Source organism: Polyergus mexicanus, unplaced genomic scaffold (assembly GCF_030449975.1).
Source record: "Polyergus mexicanus isolate NDT 795.1 unplaced genomic scaffold, iyPolMexi1.0 SCAF_15, whole genome shotgun sequence".
Taxonomy (NCBI): domain Eukaryota; kingdom Metazoa; phylum Arthropoda; class Insecta; order Hymenoptera; family Formicidae; genus Polyergus; species Polyergus mexicanus.
Window position 1 is genome coordinate 1,352,668 of NW_027223335.1, and position 19,839 is coordinate 1,372,506.

The window sequence follows — 19,839 nt, forward strand, 5'->3', positions numbered from 1 at the left end:
TGCGTTCCATTGTAGATTTGAAAGAATCCGGCGTTTTTATTTTCTTTTCTCTTGAGCCGAATATGCACAATTGACGCGCGTATCGCGCTCATCGAACAATCTCAGGGCATGAAGAGACGTTAATGGATTTGCATAGGTGCGTTTTTCGAATGAAAAAAGCAACAGCAGCAGCCACCGCCGCCGTAGGAAAAAAAAAAAAAAAAAAAGAGCACGGTTTTTTTAAATGACGGTAAACGCGACTACGCGTAGATACGGCAAACTTTGGTAACCCGCCCGGGACTTCCGCGTTGTTTGCGAACGAAGTGTTATTGCTGCGACTTGACCGTCGGAAATTCGTGTTTGCATAAGGTGGCCTAAACGCCTACTAACGTGCGCGCGGCTCTACGCGAGGCATCGTCAAAATATTATCTCTATGCGGAGTGGTAGCGCTTAGAAAAACATATCTAATGGCTCGTCACCGTCGTCGGATGAATCGTCGCAAACCAATTAACGTAGTCCCGAGTCGCAGTCGGCGGTTCCTTTCATTTTCGGGGAAACATCTTTCTTTTCTTTACGATTTATCCGTGTGCGTTGCTGAAAGCTTTAAAGCGAGAAAAATCCAGAGATATAACATAATCTTCCGCTATTTCTTATTCTGATGTTTTTAACTTTTGTCACAATTGTAAAACGGAAGACTTCGTCATTTGGTCTCTTTAGTATAACATTTTCGTACATTATGATATGCCTTCCTCCTGGTTTACTTATTTCAGCGGCTGCCTAAACAAGCAGTCTAACATAAGTACCGACGACGGATTGTTATGGGAAATTAGCCTACTGAACTCCCAGTATAGTACGTTGTTTTTTATCTCACGGCAAATTGCTCTTTAATTATTTAATATTTAAATAAGAATCTTATTACATACGACGAGCAATTAAACGATTTCTAAAAATGTAGGGAGTATCTTACGTAATATATTTTGCGTCATATATGTATATCATCGTATAACCCGACTAGTTATCGAAAATCAAAGTATAGGAATGTTCTTTTAAAGCAGTTAATATCATTTTTTTTCGTGACTGAATACGCATTCTTCGTGATTCTCTTAGACCATTTCATAGTAGTTGGCAGAAAGAACACATCCTTTTGTGTTCTTTCAAAAAGTTTACAATGCGCTGCGATCTGTGGTAGGAAAACGACGAAGGAGAAGAGAAAGAAAAGGAAAGGAGGGTGGGTTGTCTCTCGTCGAGCTCTCGTTCCTGAGTCGTAAAGACGAGACAGGCGAGGAGAGATTAAAGACGGAGAGAAGTGGTACCAGCTGGTCAGGAGGAGACGATTCAATCTCTTTCTCTTCCTTCTTCTTACCAGCCGAAGCCTTTCGAGAGGGCATCGAGAGGATGACAGGAGATAGCCAGGGAAAGAGAAAAAATGTCTCGAATGTCACATGCGGGCTTGCTATGCTTCTTATTGCTCTCTTTCCGTCGTTAACTACCTTCCTTCGCTTCTATGGGAACCCTATCTCTGTTGTTCTTTTAACCTAGGTTTACTTTTCTCCATCCCTTTGCATACGCCGCATAAGAAATATGAGAAATATGTGATTATTATTTTATACACAAAAGTAAAGGAAAAATTTGATATAATGCAATCACAAAAATTGAAAAATTCTTAGTAAAAATAAAAAAATATATCTCTTCAATTTTTTTCTAAAACTTAAACTTAAAAAATTTTAAGAAAAGATTAATAAATAATATATATATATATATATATTTTTTTTTTTTTTTTTTTTTTAAAGAAACAAGTATATTAATGAATGATTATGAACCGCCGAGATGATATCGAGATGTTTTCGTAATCACGAGATTAGCTGAGATAACATGTGTTTTTTCCGCGGCGTGGAATTTTAGGGTTTTATTGCTGAACGTGTTACGACTTATTCGTTTAAATGATCGCTGACGATTTCACATCTCGCTTCGTCTAATTATACAGGTATTTTACGCACAGCCATTCAGATTCTTGGTGTCGATAAAGAATAGAGGTAAAATGGTGCAATCGTGGTGCAAATTTATGGAAGAGCCATATCCAGATATTTTTCGACAGAATTTTTAAGAGCGAATGCTCTCTTCTAGTCACAGTTTAGTTGAAAAATTTTTTTTAATAATTTAAAAAAAAAATTAATTTTGTATAGAATACATAAATACAAATTTTATAATGCTTCACGCGTTTATTGCGTCATTTTATTTCTTTCTTTCACCTTAGAATTTATATTCTCTCGTTGAAATTTTAAATGTGAAATTAATTTGCAATATAGTCTTAGAATATGGCAGTCGTGAATAAATGTTACTATTTTTACTATTTCTATTATTTTAAAAGGGGATTTCCAAATAGGGATGAGGAATACGCGGCGTTTCAGGTCAGCTTATCGCATTTTCAACAAGATCGTACAGTGTTTGCACTATGATATCATTTATCATGTTCAAATAATACCTTTTTTCCGGGAAATTTTACAGCTGATATACCATCGGTATTTTGCAAACTTTTAAACTGGCATCTTACAAAGAGTATTCTAGAATAAATGAATTTTATATTATGTGAATAGTTTGATATTCTCTCTCTCTAGGGAGGAAGGGAAAGAAATTAAATCTTTTTATAATTTTTAATATTTATAATTGTGTTATGTTTTAACATGGCGAGCGACTAGGGTGTAATGATTCAATTACCTTCACGCGAATATTCAGAGTAGATGAAGTACATAATTTAAGGTCTACTTTATATTATATGGTACATGCAATTTTATGATTAAAGTCGATCTTATAAATTATGCTTCACATATTAAACATGTTCCACTTTGAGCCGCGACATATATATTGTATATATTTTGATGCCCAACTATATTCGCGTGTCGATCTCTGATTTTAATACGCAGTGCATATCAGAGGAGAAACTCTTCCGTTTTTTTCGCACTACTTTGCTCTCTCGGGTACCGCCACTCGGGATCGTTTCTTGATAATTACGGCGGATATCCTTGGATACAATTACGAGAGCCACGAGCGCGCTGCATCGGAAGGCAAAAAACTTGCACCGCTTCTGGACACGAAGTTCGCAATGGTTAACGTCGCGTGACCGCGTATTACACGTATATAGGGCTTGCCGGTAATGCCGCGTAATAAGCGTTTAGAGATGTCGGAAGAGGATCGCCTTGCGCTTTTCCTCATTTCTTTTCTTTTCCTTTTGGTTCACCTCCGTGGTTACCTCCGTGGGCACTGCGCCCTGCATCGTGTTCCTACGTCCAGATTTTTCAATACGTTGACATAACAAATTGGTATACTTGGCGCGTTTCTGTCATACTGATTTCTAGAAAAAAATTTCAAGCATTTTTATTAAAATTAATTATATGGGAATAATCACACGGGAATAATCAGTTGAATGAAAAACAGTCACTTATACGAGATAGAACAGTCTATTTGTATTCATAACGATTAAATATATTTTTTGGGGGAAAGTTGTGATATATGAATTCCCGCTTTCTTGAATTTTTCTTGAGCAACATCTTTCTCAAACAGTTTATGAATTCTTAAGCAGTTCTATGACATCGTGACAAATAGAAAGGCTGTATTTCCGTATTGGAAGTTGCTTTTACAATGTCTCAAGTCTTTAAAATATACAAATACAGATGTTTTACTAAGACAATTATAAATAAAAAAGATTAATATATTTATATATATATATATATATATATTATATATATAATTAAATAATTATGATATGATTCGGAGAAAGAAAATGCCAGATATTTATCTTATTCGTGATTTATTTAAAGTATTTGATATAAATACATTTGCTGGTTCTTACGTCCAATAGATTTAATCTTGTTTCTTTTAAACCTCATCGATATCTTGGTTCAGGTGTGGGTTGCTGAATCGAGAAACCGTCGATTTAGAGATGACCACTGTAATCCCACTTTAAACGGTTGTGTCTTATAGTGACAGGTGTATCCTGTAGATGCTTGTAAACGTGACATGAATTCCATCCTCCTCTTCGAGAATCTAAGATATCGTGTGGAATTATTTTTTTAACTGCACAATCTTAAGATGCGATACGTGTATAATATAAAGTTGCATTTCTGATATTCAATGTCTCATAATAAGGGATATTTTTTTTAACAAAAGAAAGAACGTTTCTGTGAAATTAGCACGTCTCATTTTAAAATCAAACTCTGTACAGTAAAATAGATATGTCTCGAATGAATCAGGGATTTAATTATTGTTTTAAGTTATTTTTATTGACGAGCACTTGTCGTAATGAATCTTTTTTATGAAGCTACATTTAAGTTCATCGCGCACCGCATTATTTTATGCACGCGTGAATATGTGTTTGAAATGCTAGCATATCGCCATCGATCATTTAACTGGATCGATAATTTGTCGGAGCACAATTGATTTATTTAACGCTCGATCGTTGAACCGTATTCGTGGCAATTGCTTAGATTCACCGTCGCGTAACGGCAATAAAATTAATCAGAGTCATTGCAATCATCGCGCGTCATTACGGAAATCGTCAAATCGTTGCATAGAAAATCGCGGTTAATGCCTGCGTATATTAAGCGCGATTTTGCTACCGGATTTTACTCGACGATTGATTCTCTCCTAGAAAGCGTAGTTTTTTTTTTTTTCCCAAACAATTCCACACCATATAATTTCGAAGATATGAACGAGAAGATTATATTAAGAATAGCAAGAAAAGGCAAATCTCGTGTGCAAATAATAGTAAAGCAAAGAATATTCTTTAAGCGAAATATCTAGTGCATATGAAAAGGGATTATTATAAAAAATTGCAAGTATTTGCAAATGTTATGCCACTTTCAATTTTTACAGGAATTTATAAAGATCTGCTTATATAAATATTTAAACAAATAACTATTACATCCTTGTAAATTGTTAATATTTTAATTTTGTTAATAGTTACTTTTAAATAATAAATTTTAATAACAAGTTTATACGAGCTCAATAATTTTGTGTAAATATTGTAATTTGATCTTTCTTGGGCTTTTCTCATTGTTAAATTTTAATATGACCTTTTATAAGTTCATCGACATGCTAATGATTTGAATAAAGTAAGAAATATATGAATCGTTCGTGTTTTTAAATGCTTGACGGTATAATCCTCCGGTATAATTGGTATTTATGAAATCTCGCGAGATACTGTAAAATTTCTAAATTATTTATGACCACCGCGATACCGCAGATTATAAAATTACAGCGTCGCGTTCGCGACGTGAGTTATTTTATATTCAGATTTCACGACGAGAATGCGTCTGAAATTACGGGAGTAACACGCGGTATGTGTACACTTCTCAAAGTCCAACGAATTTACATCGTTGCACGATCTCTATTCATAACAGATCGCGCACGGATATGTTCGTACATATACATATACAGACACGCGTATATATTGTACATTCGTATAGTGAGTGTGTGTCGCCATTTGAGTGCAGATCGCCGATGCACAACGCGGGTTCGTGCGGTTCTCTTTTATATATGCACCGAAACTGGTTTGCACCTGATACCGACCTCGCGATCGAATGACGCGTTTCAATGCACTCTCCCTGTCCGTTCCTCTCGATCCTCCTTCTTCCTTCGTCCTCGTCTTCTTGTATCCGCCCTTTGGAGAGTTCGCGTGGATCACGCGAATTCCCTCGGGCTCATTTGATTTCTTCTTTCGTACCGCGCATCATATATTTGCTCTCGCATGATTGGCATGATCTCGATCCCGAATTGTCAAGATTATATATGCAACACATATTAATGATGCGCAGATATATTTTATCGCGTTTCATTGTTTAAAATTAATCTAGCAATTATAATCGCGTTTATAATAATTTTTTACGAAATAACTATAAAAATCATAAAAATTGTGTCAAGTCAATATTTCGAGTTATGTTTCCATTGCATATAATACAAAGCAATACAGTCAACTCCGATAAGTTACGTCAAGCGTATCGCAATTTTTTGCCTGCGAGATTTCTCCTCTATAAATAAAATATGCACGCCGATCGCAATTCAATACATAGTTTATACTTTATGATCCGTAGATATTTAATGTCCATGAGTCATCTAGTTATCTCGCAAGCTGTATCAGAATAGTTCTCATATATTATAGTATTGCCCACGTTGACATAAAATAATTGTTTTATAACAAAATAAAATTTGCGATATACATTCAGTATTGTTTTATTTATTCATTAGATTTGTTAGCTTTACATAAATACAAACATATAGCTAAAGCATATAAATTAATTTATTCTAAAATATTTTGCTATTATATATGTTTATCTATTTAAGAATTTATTTAAGTAATATGTTTAATTAAAATTCTTTAGCAAAATTGATTAATTTTTTAATAAGCATCTAATGTTTTTAATTTAAAACATAGCTTGATATAGCCTGCAAACTGTCGTTTACAAATTCCTGGAATCTGCGATGAGTTTGAGCGAAACCATTTGGTTCTCTCTCAGGCTTTTTACCTATCTCATTATATCGACAATATACAACTATGGTTCTCTGCATGAATGATTCTATTGAGAATCGCGCGAACGGGGATAGATCGAGAAGGCAGCCTATATATAAAAATCAATGGATTCGCGAGTGGATTCAATCTGTTTCTTCTCTCGAAAATGTTCAAGTTTAAAGTAGCAAAAAAGTTGTTATTGAGCGCATGCAAAGACATAATCGCTTCAATTTCGTGAAGTAAATATTTATAGAATCAATTAATGAATCAAGAAGATGAGCAACGTTCGAATGCAAATGAGTCAGTTGACTTTTTATATATACCTTTTTAATTTATTGATTTAATTAATTTATCACGAGTATAAATATCACAGGTCACAGGTTTAGCTTCAAGTTATCGAACGGTTAGATTGAAATCGATATAATTTTGATAACTTTTCAATTTTCGATGGCATAGTCGCGCAGATTACTTTTTTGGATTTTCGTTGACAACGCGAATAAAAAAAAAATTGCACTCCCTCGTGTCTTTACATTAAAAATTTAAATTTATCGAAATTTATCCATCACAATCGTCCGAGGTACAGATATCTTCGCGATTTTGCTTTTTGGCCAGTGTCTCCAGAGAAACGTCATTGCCATCCATCGCGAACACTTGGAAGGCAATTTCTGTTATCAATGTAATATTCTGCAGTGAGAGAGAGAGAGAGGCCCCGGAAATGGCTCATTGACTCTCGCCGCGTCGCTCATTGCTACATCCGGCGCGATACTTGCTGGTACACAATATAACTTGATATACTCGAAAGTGGAACAAAAGAGTCTATGTGATGTATGGTCTCTGAATTCATGCACCCGCCTGAAGAGCACCTAACCGATAATTGCATCGTTTTCCTTGAACTCTATCGCGCTTCTATCTTTGCGATTGCAATGCATTTCCTCCACCCACCGTCTTCTTGGCAGATCTTTGTACAGAATATTCGATAATAACCGCTTTCATAACTGCGAGATATTCCTTTACGAAAAGTAAAACGATATTTCCGATATTAAGATTTAATTGAAAGACATTCCTTGTAGATTTTGAAGTTCTAATATTTAATATCTTTAGATAACTTTTATATTATGTCAGTTATCGCGTATTAAAGAATTAATTGCATTGAAAGTGGCTAGTATATTCCTTCAGATATTTTTCGTAAACTATAATATAAATATTATAACTAAAAAAAAAAATGCAATTTATTTTACTCTCCGTTCATGGCTTTTTATGTTTCTCGATTACAGAACAGATATATGCTTAGAATCACGCGCTGCCGTTTTAGATGGCTTACGCAAGTCATATCGCTCACGATCATTTATTATCGTATTTTTTATAATTGTTTAATTCGACACAATCTCGAGTTGCGTTATTAATTTGGCCACGCGCGATCGGGTTGCTCCTGATTAACCTCACCATGCTTTCCACTTACAATCCGTTTGTCTTGGCGCCACGCCCTCGGTCCCAGAGAACGTACATATATTAACACTAATATATATCTTCACGTTTGACTAGTATTCAGTAGATTTGGCAGTAGATAATATGTTTCAAATTTTATATCGGAGCTGGTTTGAGGACCAAGTTTTTGAAACCAAGTTCCTCCTCCTACACAAAATATTCATAAAATAGAAATTCCCTTTGACTTCAGAATTTGAGTACCCGTTAATTTCTTTTCCAATCAAAAGCCACACTCACGATACGCTCGTATTACTTTTTTTTTTTTCGAATTAATATAAAGTCTTAATTGCATATCTGATGATCATAAATTATTATTTATCTAACATTATAGTTTCTGCATTTTACCATACTTATGCATAATTTATATCTCAATTTGTCTAAATTTTTAATGAAGCTTTTAAATAATCAGTAAAATTATTATTATTATGCTTTTGTGAGTAAACTAATTTAAAACGTATGTTGATTGTTGATTACTTATGATTTTTTAATTATATCGATGGTTCAAGATAGTATTTTACATTTGATAATGTTTATGGTCACGATACTATTTTTGATATTAGATTTGTTTATGAAATATATGAAGAAAATACACTTTTGAAACTGCAATGTATCTCCATATAACTTAACATAACAAGTTATCGAAGGAGTTTCGATTTATTGCAGTTTTATTGGAAATAGGAGTAACATAAGACAGCTCGCGAAATCATATATCCGCGTAATAAAATATGCTCGAGATTGTGAACAGAAAATCTGGGTAGACGATGTCTAAGCCCGGCTTGTATATCGAATGTACTCGAATATATCCCATAGTTCGATGTTTCGCAACTTTCTGCTTCTTCTTATTTTCTTTTTCTATTCGAATAATATCACATACTTGATACAGCATATCCATGTATATATTTCATGGTTATTTTTCTTTTATTAGTATTAAAAGGACAAAGAAAAACGTAGGAATAACGTAGCTTAAATTTAAACACAATAATCTATTTTTATTTATTATTATATATACATATTTATATATGATATATATATTTTTGTTATATTTTATTTTATAATAATTTTTTATTACATATTACACATATGAAATTTCTCTGTAAATTATTTTTTTTATCAAGATTTCCCACAACATTTGAAAATCATAATGCTTGCAATATTTTTTTTCGGAATACCCTTTAATTATTTCAAACATATATTCTGCTTAGCCGGCAGCTAAACTCTTTCCGTGTCTCAAAATTTAGAAATGTACAACGTTTATGCGCTTTTTCGGTGCATACGTAACAACGTGTGTAAACGGAGGCATAGCCCGCGGCAGAATACCGCAAATAGTTGGTCGTTCGTGAGGGCTTTGTAAAAAGCCTGTTCTGATATTCACGGTTAATTCTTGGCAAGATGCGCATAATTCTCGTCAGTTTCGCCGCACGAGACAATACGGTGCTACGGTAGTACCGATGCGATGCAGTTACAGCTGTCTGGTTTAATTTATTGTATTATGTCAATGTGCATGTGGTGATCGCAACGTTTAATGTTATAAAACGCGTATAATGCCTGTGTAAGATTGCGGATTGATAAATTGAGAAGTCTTCCTATTATTTCTATTAAATTAATTCTGAAATAGTTGTAATAATTATGTGAAATCACATTATTTATTATTATTATTATTATTATTATTATTATTATTATTTCCTTATATCTATCGTAAAAAACTTTCCTTTCTTATGCGGTCGACGATACGACAATTTTTATTTCTATAATTCGTAACACCTAATTTCTATTTATAATTTTTATTGCCGAGGCAATTAAAATTCCAAGTATTCCGATGAAATTATATGGAAATTCTAAAACGGAATGTTAACTTTAACAGATACAAATATTCGGTTGGTTTAATGAAATTCAACATTGACAATAGTGCGTGGATGATATGAAATACTAATCAAATGTGGCTTATCGAAATACTGAAGCAATTAAATTTTATTCTTCATGCATCCTGTCTGATATAATTGCGCGTTTATGTATACATGATTTTATGGTTGTGGTCAGCAAACGACAATTTTGTAATTGTCCATAGATCAGATTTATTATGATGTATTTACTGCTCGTTGAGTTAATAATAATCAAAGCTTCGCTTTGAATAAGCGTTATTATACTCGCATAATAAGGCTTAATTCTGTAAAAGATATTTTGCATAATTATCTTAATATACAAATAGACCAGAGAAATGAGCCACATATAATTCATACAGTCAGCACAAATATATCTAATTGGATTATAGTATTTTGCAGCATCTCTTTATTACAAAGTTAGATCATTACACAATTACTCGTAAATTTTATATTTTTGAATCTCGTTTAAAGCGTAAATTATATATAAAACTTTATTAAATAATTTTACTATAATATGCCAAGTAATTTATTTTCACAGAGAACAATAATTAAAAAATTAATTAAATAATTTAATATTTAAAAAAATGAAGAGTTACAAAAAAAAAATCTTTCTGGAATAATTTATAAAAATAAAACTATCAATTGAAATATATATTCCACAATCATTCGTTGACTGTCATATGATTGATCATCAGATATGACATTCTTTTAAATATTTGAATGAGATAAATTTTTCGGAGATATCACGACGAAGTGAAAATCGATCGCACAAGGAGGAGCGTCCGTCGCGAACTAACGGCGCGTATCGTTTCGCGATAGTTACCGCGCCGCCAGGCCCGAGTTTAATAATCAATAATTTTCTCCTGGCGGCCCCGGAGCTGCACGTGTCGGACGTGCGGCGGGAATTTTGTCCATTATCGATCCATCGTTACGAACGGCGCGGCGCGTCATCATCGGACGATACTTTTGCGGCGTCTCAGGTGGGGGGACCATCGGCCGTCTCCCTCTTCGAAACTCGGCTTCCCTTCCCTCGCTCTTTATCGTGATCGTTTTATTTGACAAACACCGCGCCTGAGCTATGCACACTTCCTCCGGGAATCTTGGCTTTCATCTGAGCCGTTATAGCGTTCTCGATTTTCGATGCTTTGCGCCCTCAGGCAGCCGATCTATATTATCGTCGCCGGGACTCGTCGTCAGAAATTGATGAGAATGGGAGGCTAAAAGGTAATCGCTGTTAAAGTCGGTTTATTGGCAGCACGGCCGTGTAATAATCTGTAGGACACGCTCCGCCACTTGTGGAAAATTGCGAAACACGCGTTATCGAGATCTTTTCTGGCTCTCAAATTGATCGTCAATCAATCACGGTGATCTATATATGACGTTGCGTTTCATATTGAAACGATTATAAAAAAATAAATTTTGTTTTATAATTTTGTTAATAAAAGAGAATCTCACGGTTGTCATAATATTACGACTACAGCATTTGCAATATCTTTCTAAATATGCTACAATAGATAACTAATGGATCAAAATTAATTCATCGTGACACAAAAGCGCGCTCGCGAAATTGTATTCCTCTCGATAAAACGTGACACTTCTGGTTTCACCTGAGCGGATTCGTATCGGGTGACTAATCGGCTGCCGCTTGCAAGATGTTGCGACGCCGGAGGGTTCCGAAGATTGACCCGCGACCTCGTTCCCCTGCAGCCTCCTTGTCTTCAAGGCGATAGATCAAACGACTGCAAATTTTCATTGAAGAATGCGTTGACCGTGCTTTCTCATTGACAGTCAAGCACTTTGCGTTACATTATTAATGCATACGTACGTAATTTTTATATAGTGATGGTATGCAAGATAATTTTTTGCGATAATCTGGATAAATTAGAATTACTATATTTTTGACAAAAAGAAGGGAGGTTTTTTTTTTAAACTCTCTTTTTAAGTTTATTTAGTGCTTTATTATTTTTAATTCTTTGTTTCTGCTTTTTTGTATATTTTGCTTAATATTTTTTATTATCGAATGTTGCACATTCACATTTTCAATTCTCTATACTATATTTTAAAACACAATAGAATCTGCGCTTTTAACGCATTCACATCATCGTGTTACGCGTATCACCCACAGATGCAATCTATATTTTTGATACTATTTGCATAGCGATGTGATAAAATCAAACTCGCATGTGCCAGGATATACAAGATAATCTCTGTTACGTGACAGTATCAATTCGTCGTTAACGAGTCTATTCATCGAGTTCCATCGCGCCGAGTCAACACGATATTTTACACTTTATATTTAATGCTGAAATTGAATGGGCTAACATTTTTAATTTACGCTAACAAAAAAATTATTTTAAATTCATCAAAGATTATATGTCTGCACCAGTTAAACTTTTTATGTAAAATCATTGCATGTGATTTCTATTGTCCTCCTTTATTGCTCTTTCTAAAAATTTTTCTCATCTGTAAAGAAACCACTATCGCTATTCCCAGCGGTATCCCAGTAAGGTCGCTTCATTATTTTCTATTGTGATTCTATGGTTCGCGGTTACGCGGTTACGGGTTCGTTTTCTACGAGTGCAGGTGCAATCCATATATATCGTGTTATTTATAATTTACGCTTTACGCGATAGAGACGATAAGATACTAGTCATGCACATTTCGAAAGACAGAGATATGAAAATATGGAGTGATATTTTATTAGGCTTCTCGGCAATTATATATATAATATAATTGCATATTTAATACGGTTGAGAATGGATTTTTTTTAGTTTAGGAATAATTATAGATAACCATACACAAGTAGTATATAGAGCACAAGTTGGTGCATTAATTCCGCTTATCAAAAGGCAAGAGAGAGAGACTATCGCGAAAGGTTCTTTGCCATATGCTCTCTCGACGATGTTTACTCGCCCTTTAATCGAATGGTTTATTTTATCACTCGCGTAATTATCGTAAAATATTGATACTTGATTCTCGATTTGTGTTTTTTAACGTGCTGATAGCGACGGTTTTAGCGATCTTACCTGCATCTTAATGATAGTGTAGTGCCGCATTACAATATTACACTTGGACTTAATGTCAGCCGCTCTATCGTTAAACGCCTACTTAAGGATTATGCGTTGATGCGGGAATTAATAGGTTGTGTATTTTGTTCTGAGAATCAGGGTATTCCTTATTCCTTACAGTATATTGCGTGATTATTTAAGACCATGATAAAACGCAATTTAATCTTAACATACGTAACGTTTCATCATTTCAGAAAGAATTAATTCCGGCATGATTTAATTCTTAAATCGTAATATTGATTTTTTAAAAATGTAATGTTAATTTAAAATTTAATTATATCATATATTTGTTATTATTATAGAATAGATTATAGACTATAAACTAACTAATATTATTTTTTTATATCATAGATTTTAGAAGATAAAAAATCGCATCTAAAATTTTCGCTTACCATATATTTCGATTTAAAATTTAATTCATCGTAAAATTTAATTTTTAAGGATGCCTGTTTTTTTTTTTTTTTTTTTTTTTTTAAACAAATTTATTAAGTTTGCAGTACAAGCTAGTGCTTTTTAAAAAAAATTGTTCATGTATTACTGTGTAACATCGAAAATATTTACGATGAATTTATTCAAATCTTTTATGGATATAGAATTGATAAATCATACGCTCGATTAAGCATATGAAAACTACGTTGCTTGACTAGTAAATTAGTGGCGAGCGTTTAAATGCAAAATTACAGTTTCCAACGTGGACTGAAACATATTTTGATCGATCGTTTTTAATAGTTCAATTAACGGAATAAGCACGGAAAATTCTCTGCAAAAAAATAGCGTGCCTACGTGACACGCGCCCGCTAGTATCTCTCATTTGTTTAATTAATGTATGCTGTAACTGTATAATTGCGCCTCGCCTAAGTATTTCTTTGTGGAATGCGCAAATGAATCATCGAAGTGACTAACTGCCGTCGCGGCGAACGTTATTATTAACCGACAATTAGTCGTGATACAAATCGGTCCTGTACTTGCCATTATATCATCGCTACGAAGTTCTTTAGTAAGGTGGACGCAACAGCAAATAACCGGTTGTGGAAGAATTTTACAGAAATAAAAGTATTATTTGCCGAATAAAATTATTATTTTGTCGTATAATTATTTTTCTGATATCGTGAAAGCTGTGGATTTTGCGCGAAAAATTGCTATTTTATAAGAGATATTAAAGATTCATAAGAAATCACAAAATCTTAGTAGTATAAATAAGTATTGATTCCAATATAAAAAAAATCATAAATTTTGTTAATTTTAAAAAAATGCACTTATTTTTATGTATTGGTCATACATAATAAAACATATGTATTGTTTAGTTGCTGTATCTTTAAAAGATCCACTTCGCGAGTGCGATCCGGTTTTTCATCTTGTTCCTCGTTCTTTACTTTCGTATCTTAGATTTTTTCTACGTCTTTTCTCTCGTTCTTTGTAGACCGGAATAGCTTCTGATAATCGTAGGATGCTTCGCATAATCGAGACGGCTCGTTACCTTTACAAATCGAACCGGCCGATCAGATTCGCGCCGGATGTGTGCAACAGGAGAAATTACATGTCGAGAAAATTGCCGATCCTCACTCTCCTCTCTTGCTTCCCCTCATGACCGGATTCTTCCTCTTTTCTAGTCATCTTGTACATCTAAGAAAGATTCGATTTAATTTTCAATAAAACTCTTATTTTAGATAGTATGACTGATATCCGTTCGTATTATTGGTATCCGAGTATTTCAGTTTCAATTTAAAATAATGAAATGTAAAATAATTTTTTTTTTTTTTTTATATCTCTTGATTATATTTACATATATTGTTGTTGTTACAATCATCACGTGTATTAAAAATAGCAAAAAGTACATAATCAAATAGTATTTGCGTATAATCATGCCCGCATGAATATAATTAAAAAGTCATTTAATTGGAATCAATTAAATTATATATGTATTGACTTTGAGTACTTGGCAACATCTGTATTAATAATAAGAGCACTAATTTAAATGTATGGTGAACGATGTTTTACTTCGATTAGTTCGTCACATCCCGTTTTATTCTACATATCAGATCTTAATATCGCGGAAATGTACACGCGTCGTTATTCTATTAATCTCTCGCAGGTAAAGTCTGTTCGCGAATATCCGAATATTGAAGCATAAATAGAAATGATCAGCTTTAACATGCAGGGGTCGTGCTCCCGGCACGAACATGATTTAATATACATTTGGATCGTGAGCACCACGCCCGTCATAACGGCGGCACACGCCAGCCCTGACCTTTTCCACATCCTTCGCTCCTTCCTCGTAAGATCGAGAGATTGCGACTTCCAGCCGTGATCGGCGCGAATGATGCCTTTATACGGCGGACGAGGTTTCGGCGTGCGCCATTTTTGCCCGGGCCGACCTCCATTTGTAGGAATTAATTAAAAATAACGTGCTTTTTTTTGCCGACGAGGCGTTTCTTTCTCCGTAGTCTTGTGCTTGAGAGGAGCGTAATCCCAAAATAACGAGTCATCACTCGTACACGTCTTTTTGCCGGCCAATTTAATTATAATCATCGCCCTGGTGCATCATCTTGTTCAGCAGATTTTTTGATAAGACGCAAATTTTTTTCTGATATCAATACGCACGCATTACATATAAAATTATTTATTACAATATCTTCTATCGGTTAAATGGAAGCAATTAAAAATAGGAATCAAGATAGGGTTAAATCTATCTTTGGGTAAAATTTTCATTAGGAAATATTAATAAAAATTTATATAACTCATAGTTTACATCATATTTAATTTTGTAAACGTTCCATCAGAATGAGCAATATATAATAAAATCAAAATTAAATGAGTAATTTTTACGGGAGACGAATTCTATAAGAAAAACAGAAGCCAAATAAAAAAATGAGTAAAGAAAAATGCAGGTAAAGCTGTGCGAGTGGCAAGAAATTATATTAAGACTGAAATAAATCACTCATTATGAGGTAACAGCTGCAGCAACATATACGTATTATGATAATCCTCGCTTTATTACATTCAGAGATAAGAAATTTATTGTGCAAAACTAGTTTCTATCATACATATGCGACCACATTAAATTGAATATATAATCTTTTTAACAGAGATTCTAATTTGATTACAATTTATACTGAAGATTCATTGGCATTATAGATTTTTTCTCTCTCTCTCTCTCTCTCTCTATATATATATATATATATATATATATAATAATTTTTAGAATAGTTTTTAAAATATAAATATCATTTGCTAATATTACAACTATCTGCGAGTTATGATTATGATTACGGGACGTTCATGACGAATCGCTATTCCGCATACGCTTAAGTTCATTAGATCGACTGCAAATTATTCGAAAGCCCTTTCTTTGATGGGAATCGAGCCGCGATTAGTTCCCACAATAAACCACTGCTATCCTTTGCAGTCGCCATTTTCATCATCCCCCCAATCCATCTATTTCGTTGACAAGTGGTCATATTCGATCGATAGTAACATGGTTGCAACCCCTTACGTCGTTTCGTACTTACTGGGTGGTTATGCGTTACATACATTCTATTTTGTAACGATCACTTCAATAAAGAGGCATAATGTCGTAACAATCAAAGAGTTACAAATTGAAAGTTTAATCAAATCCATTTTATTTTTTCTCACAGCACGAACTTGGAAAAGAGTATACATAATCTCTTGTTAAGATATTTTTTTTTATCCTAAACAAAAATATATAAAATAAAGTTTCTAAAATACGATAAAATAACAGAACCCTGTTGTTCGTTTAAATAGGATTTTTTTATTAAGATAGCGAATAATTTGTGAAAGATATTAACGCACGGTTGTTATGGGACACCGCGTATACATGGGACAAACTTGATTCGGGAGGCACGCGTGTCGCTGCACGTGTGAGCGAGAGCGGAGCTTCCGGCGAGCGACGTCGGCTTTTTAAAAGCCTGCTGCTGCTGCTGCTGCACGCGTGGCCGTGTGCAGCCACGTATGGGGGTCCCGCGGGTTTCCCACGGCGGATGTGCACCCAAGTACGTAACATGTACATACCGCCCGGGAACAGGCGATCGTCGTTAACAGAACCATTCGGTCACATGCCACGGGGTTGCCGACCTAGCAGCAGCATTCTTCACGCCCTCGTGCACACACGACACACGCCGCCGTTCTGACTTATGCTGTCCCAGGTGCAGGTGATCAAATGCAAGGAGTATTTTGCGTTCGATATATATTAGTATATATAATATTTATAGATATCCCGCGTTCTACGCACACGTTATCCGGGAGAAACGCGATAACGAGTATCTCCCCATAAGCTGCTATCTGAATATCAATTAAGCGAGATGTCGATGGAAATATTAGACAAAATTAAGGACATATAAATTAGAGAAATGTAAGTGAAAGTAAGTAGGAAAATGTAAAGATAGAAAGTTGTGCGAATAACATGTTACATCGTAAAATTATATCTTCGTACCTATCGCGCCTTGTAAATTCAGGATATTTTCAAAAAGATATATGTATATTCTTCGAAGCAATGAGGCGTTACCGTACTTGCGGAGGCTTCTTACCGACAAGAAACCTGGAATTTTTTTCTTACGACGTTTATCCATGCACGATTGAATTCCGCGGTTGGGGTAAAATCGAGACATCGCACCGAAACAATATCCATTCGTCGAACGAAAGTAATTCGATCGGTCTCGCGCATCCGGTCTCTGCGACCTTCTCGTGAATCGGTCGTTTATTCGGTAATTAACGGCGTGCCACACCCACGTCTCGCATTAAGTCCGACCGAGCACAATGTCAATTTTATCTGTCTGACGGTACACATCGTTTCGAACACGTGCGTTCCCGCAAACGATTACGGTACAAATGTGTAGATGTAATTTCCATAAATAAATTGCTTGAATTTAATCGCTTTTACTGCGGTAAGGGACCGTGATTTATTACGGGACAAAGTATTTTCGAAAAATCGTTCAAGTCCTTCAAATTCATTGAGAGTAGTCATTAATATCTATCGACATTCGGATGTATTATTAATGACACGAGTGTGTTGTGGCGTTACTCTTAATAGAAATCATATATCCGAACATGGATCTGTTCCATTGATTGATACGAAGGACGATTTATTACGCTCGATTCGTTGAATATCCGTATCGTTGGGGACGTTTCGCGATTGAGAAAGAGAACATGTTTAATTAATTTTTTTTTTTTTTTTTTATTACGCGATTGCCAGTTCTCTTATGATACTTGGCGTTATATTTAATTAAAGATGCTAATTTTACTAGGCGTCATTGATGAAATAAACTGATTAAATAAATATGATTTTCAAATAAACGTTCTTTCTCATATATTTATAGAGAGATGAGGAACACTATTTTTAAATTGAATATTATCGAATTAATCGATATATAAATATATTATACGTAATTAATTGTAATTGGACGAATTTGTTTTTATGTCATTGATTTACTATAATTATATGCTTTTTAGAAAGCGATGTTTCGCTACGCCGTGCTTCGCTCATTACAATCGTCAAATTGAAATTTATATATCTTCGTATTCATATACGATCATTTCCTTGCTGTATAAAACAATCCTCTGAGAGCTACGCAATCTGCGTTATATGTGTAGAAAAGAAATAAGAGAAATTTTATATCCCTGTTTTCTCTTCTTTCGGCTAGTTTTGCCCTCCTTGCAAGTTTACATATTATTTAGCTGCAGACAGATTCTACTATATATATATGCAGATTGCAGATACGAGATCCTCCCGAATTTTACATACATTGTAGTACCTTCCATTACGCATTGGTATATGTATATAATTTTCCAAAATTATTCCTTACGTCATTTAAGAAAGAGATTTTATTTTAATAAAAATTGATATTATTATGAAAAAATGTGAGCACAATTTTACGTCAATTTATTTCGTCGAAAAGATTGCATTTTATTTGCGTCGATCTCTCTAGCTCTTTAATCGGACGTATAGATTAGGACTCGATGACCAAATTTTGATCTCGCTAGGTATTAGATGTAACGTTATCCCGATTCATCTGATCGAGAAACGCTTTTCGTTGGTCATATTGTTGCATTTAGACTCGCTCAGCGATTCATTTGTACATGGGTGGAACGCACCGATCGCGAACGGTGTAAACACCGTTCTGGCTCACGCGGGAGATACGATCTCGCGCATATACGAACAGCAACGTCCTCGGGGCCGAGCGGATCCCTCTCCCGTTGTAAGCCGGCTACGCCATTAAGCTGGAATTCAGGTGTATTAACGATGCTGGGCTGCGCGCGGCAGGTACGTAGCGACCACCCGTGGGCACCCGGTAGCGCATTAATGGCAACGCCACGGAGCGGAACTCTTCGTTAAGAAGAGAAAGAAAGAGTCGTTTTATTTCGCCTATCTTACGCGCTCGCGATCTAAGTCTCGCTACACGTTTACTGCCAACGCGACACGGAACTCCTGTCTCTTAGAACCGGTGGGAAAGGGTTACGGGGGACGGCGATTGTGTACGAATGCGAGGACGTTGGTCAACTGCCGTCACTTCGGTTAGGAGGAGGTTGAGAGATTTTCGCGCACCTACGATATTTTAAGAAGTGTGTTCCGACATTGCCATTCTATTTATTTTATACGCTATCTCAAAATATTCTATTGGAGTATATATTAAACCGGACGAGAATAATCCGAAGGTTAATCCAATCGCTGTAATATCGGGTCAGCGTGATAAGAGGTTTTTGCGGAGAGACGCAATATTTTAAGATATCTATCTCGTGATTATTGCTCTATCTCTTTAACTGTATTAATTTTTTGATTCCATTCTTTGTACGCTTTCACGCAGCGAATCGCGGAAACACGCCGTTGCGGTTAATCCCGCGAGAATATAAGCAAAGCGGGTTGTATCGTGGTCTCCGTGCTCTTATTTGAATTCTGCGCTCTAAGCAGCAT

At 34.9% G+C, this 19,839-nt stretch overlaps 1 protein-coding gene across 2 annotated transcripts in view; it reads left to right on the top strand.

Moving 5' to 3' along the window:
- Fng (Fringe glycosyltransferase) overlaps positions 1 to 19,839 on the top strand; it is a 78,800-nt gene that overhangs the window by 13,965 nt on the left and 44,996 nt on the right. The window lies entirely within an intron of this gene.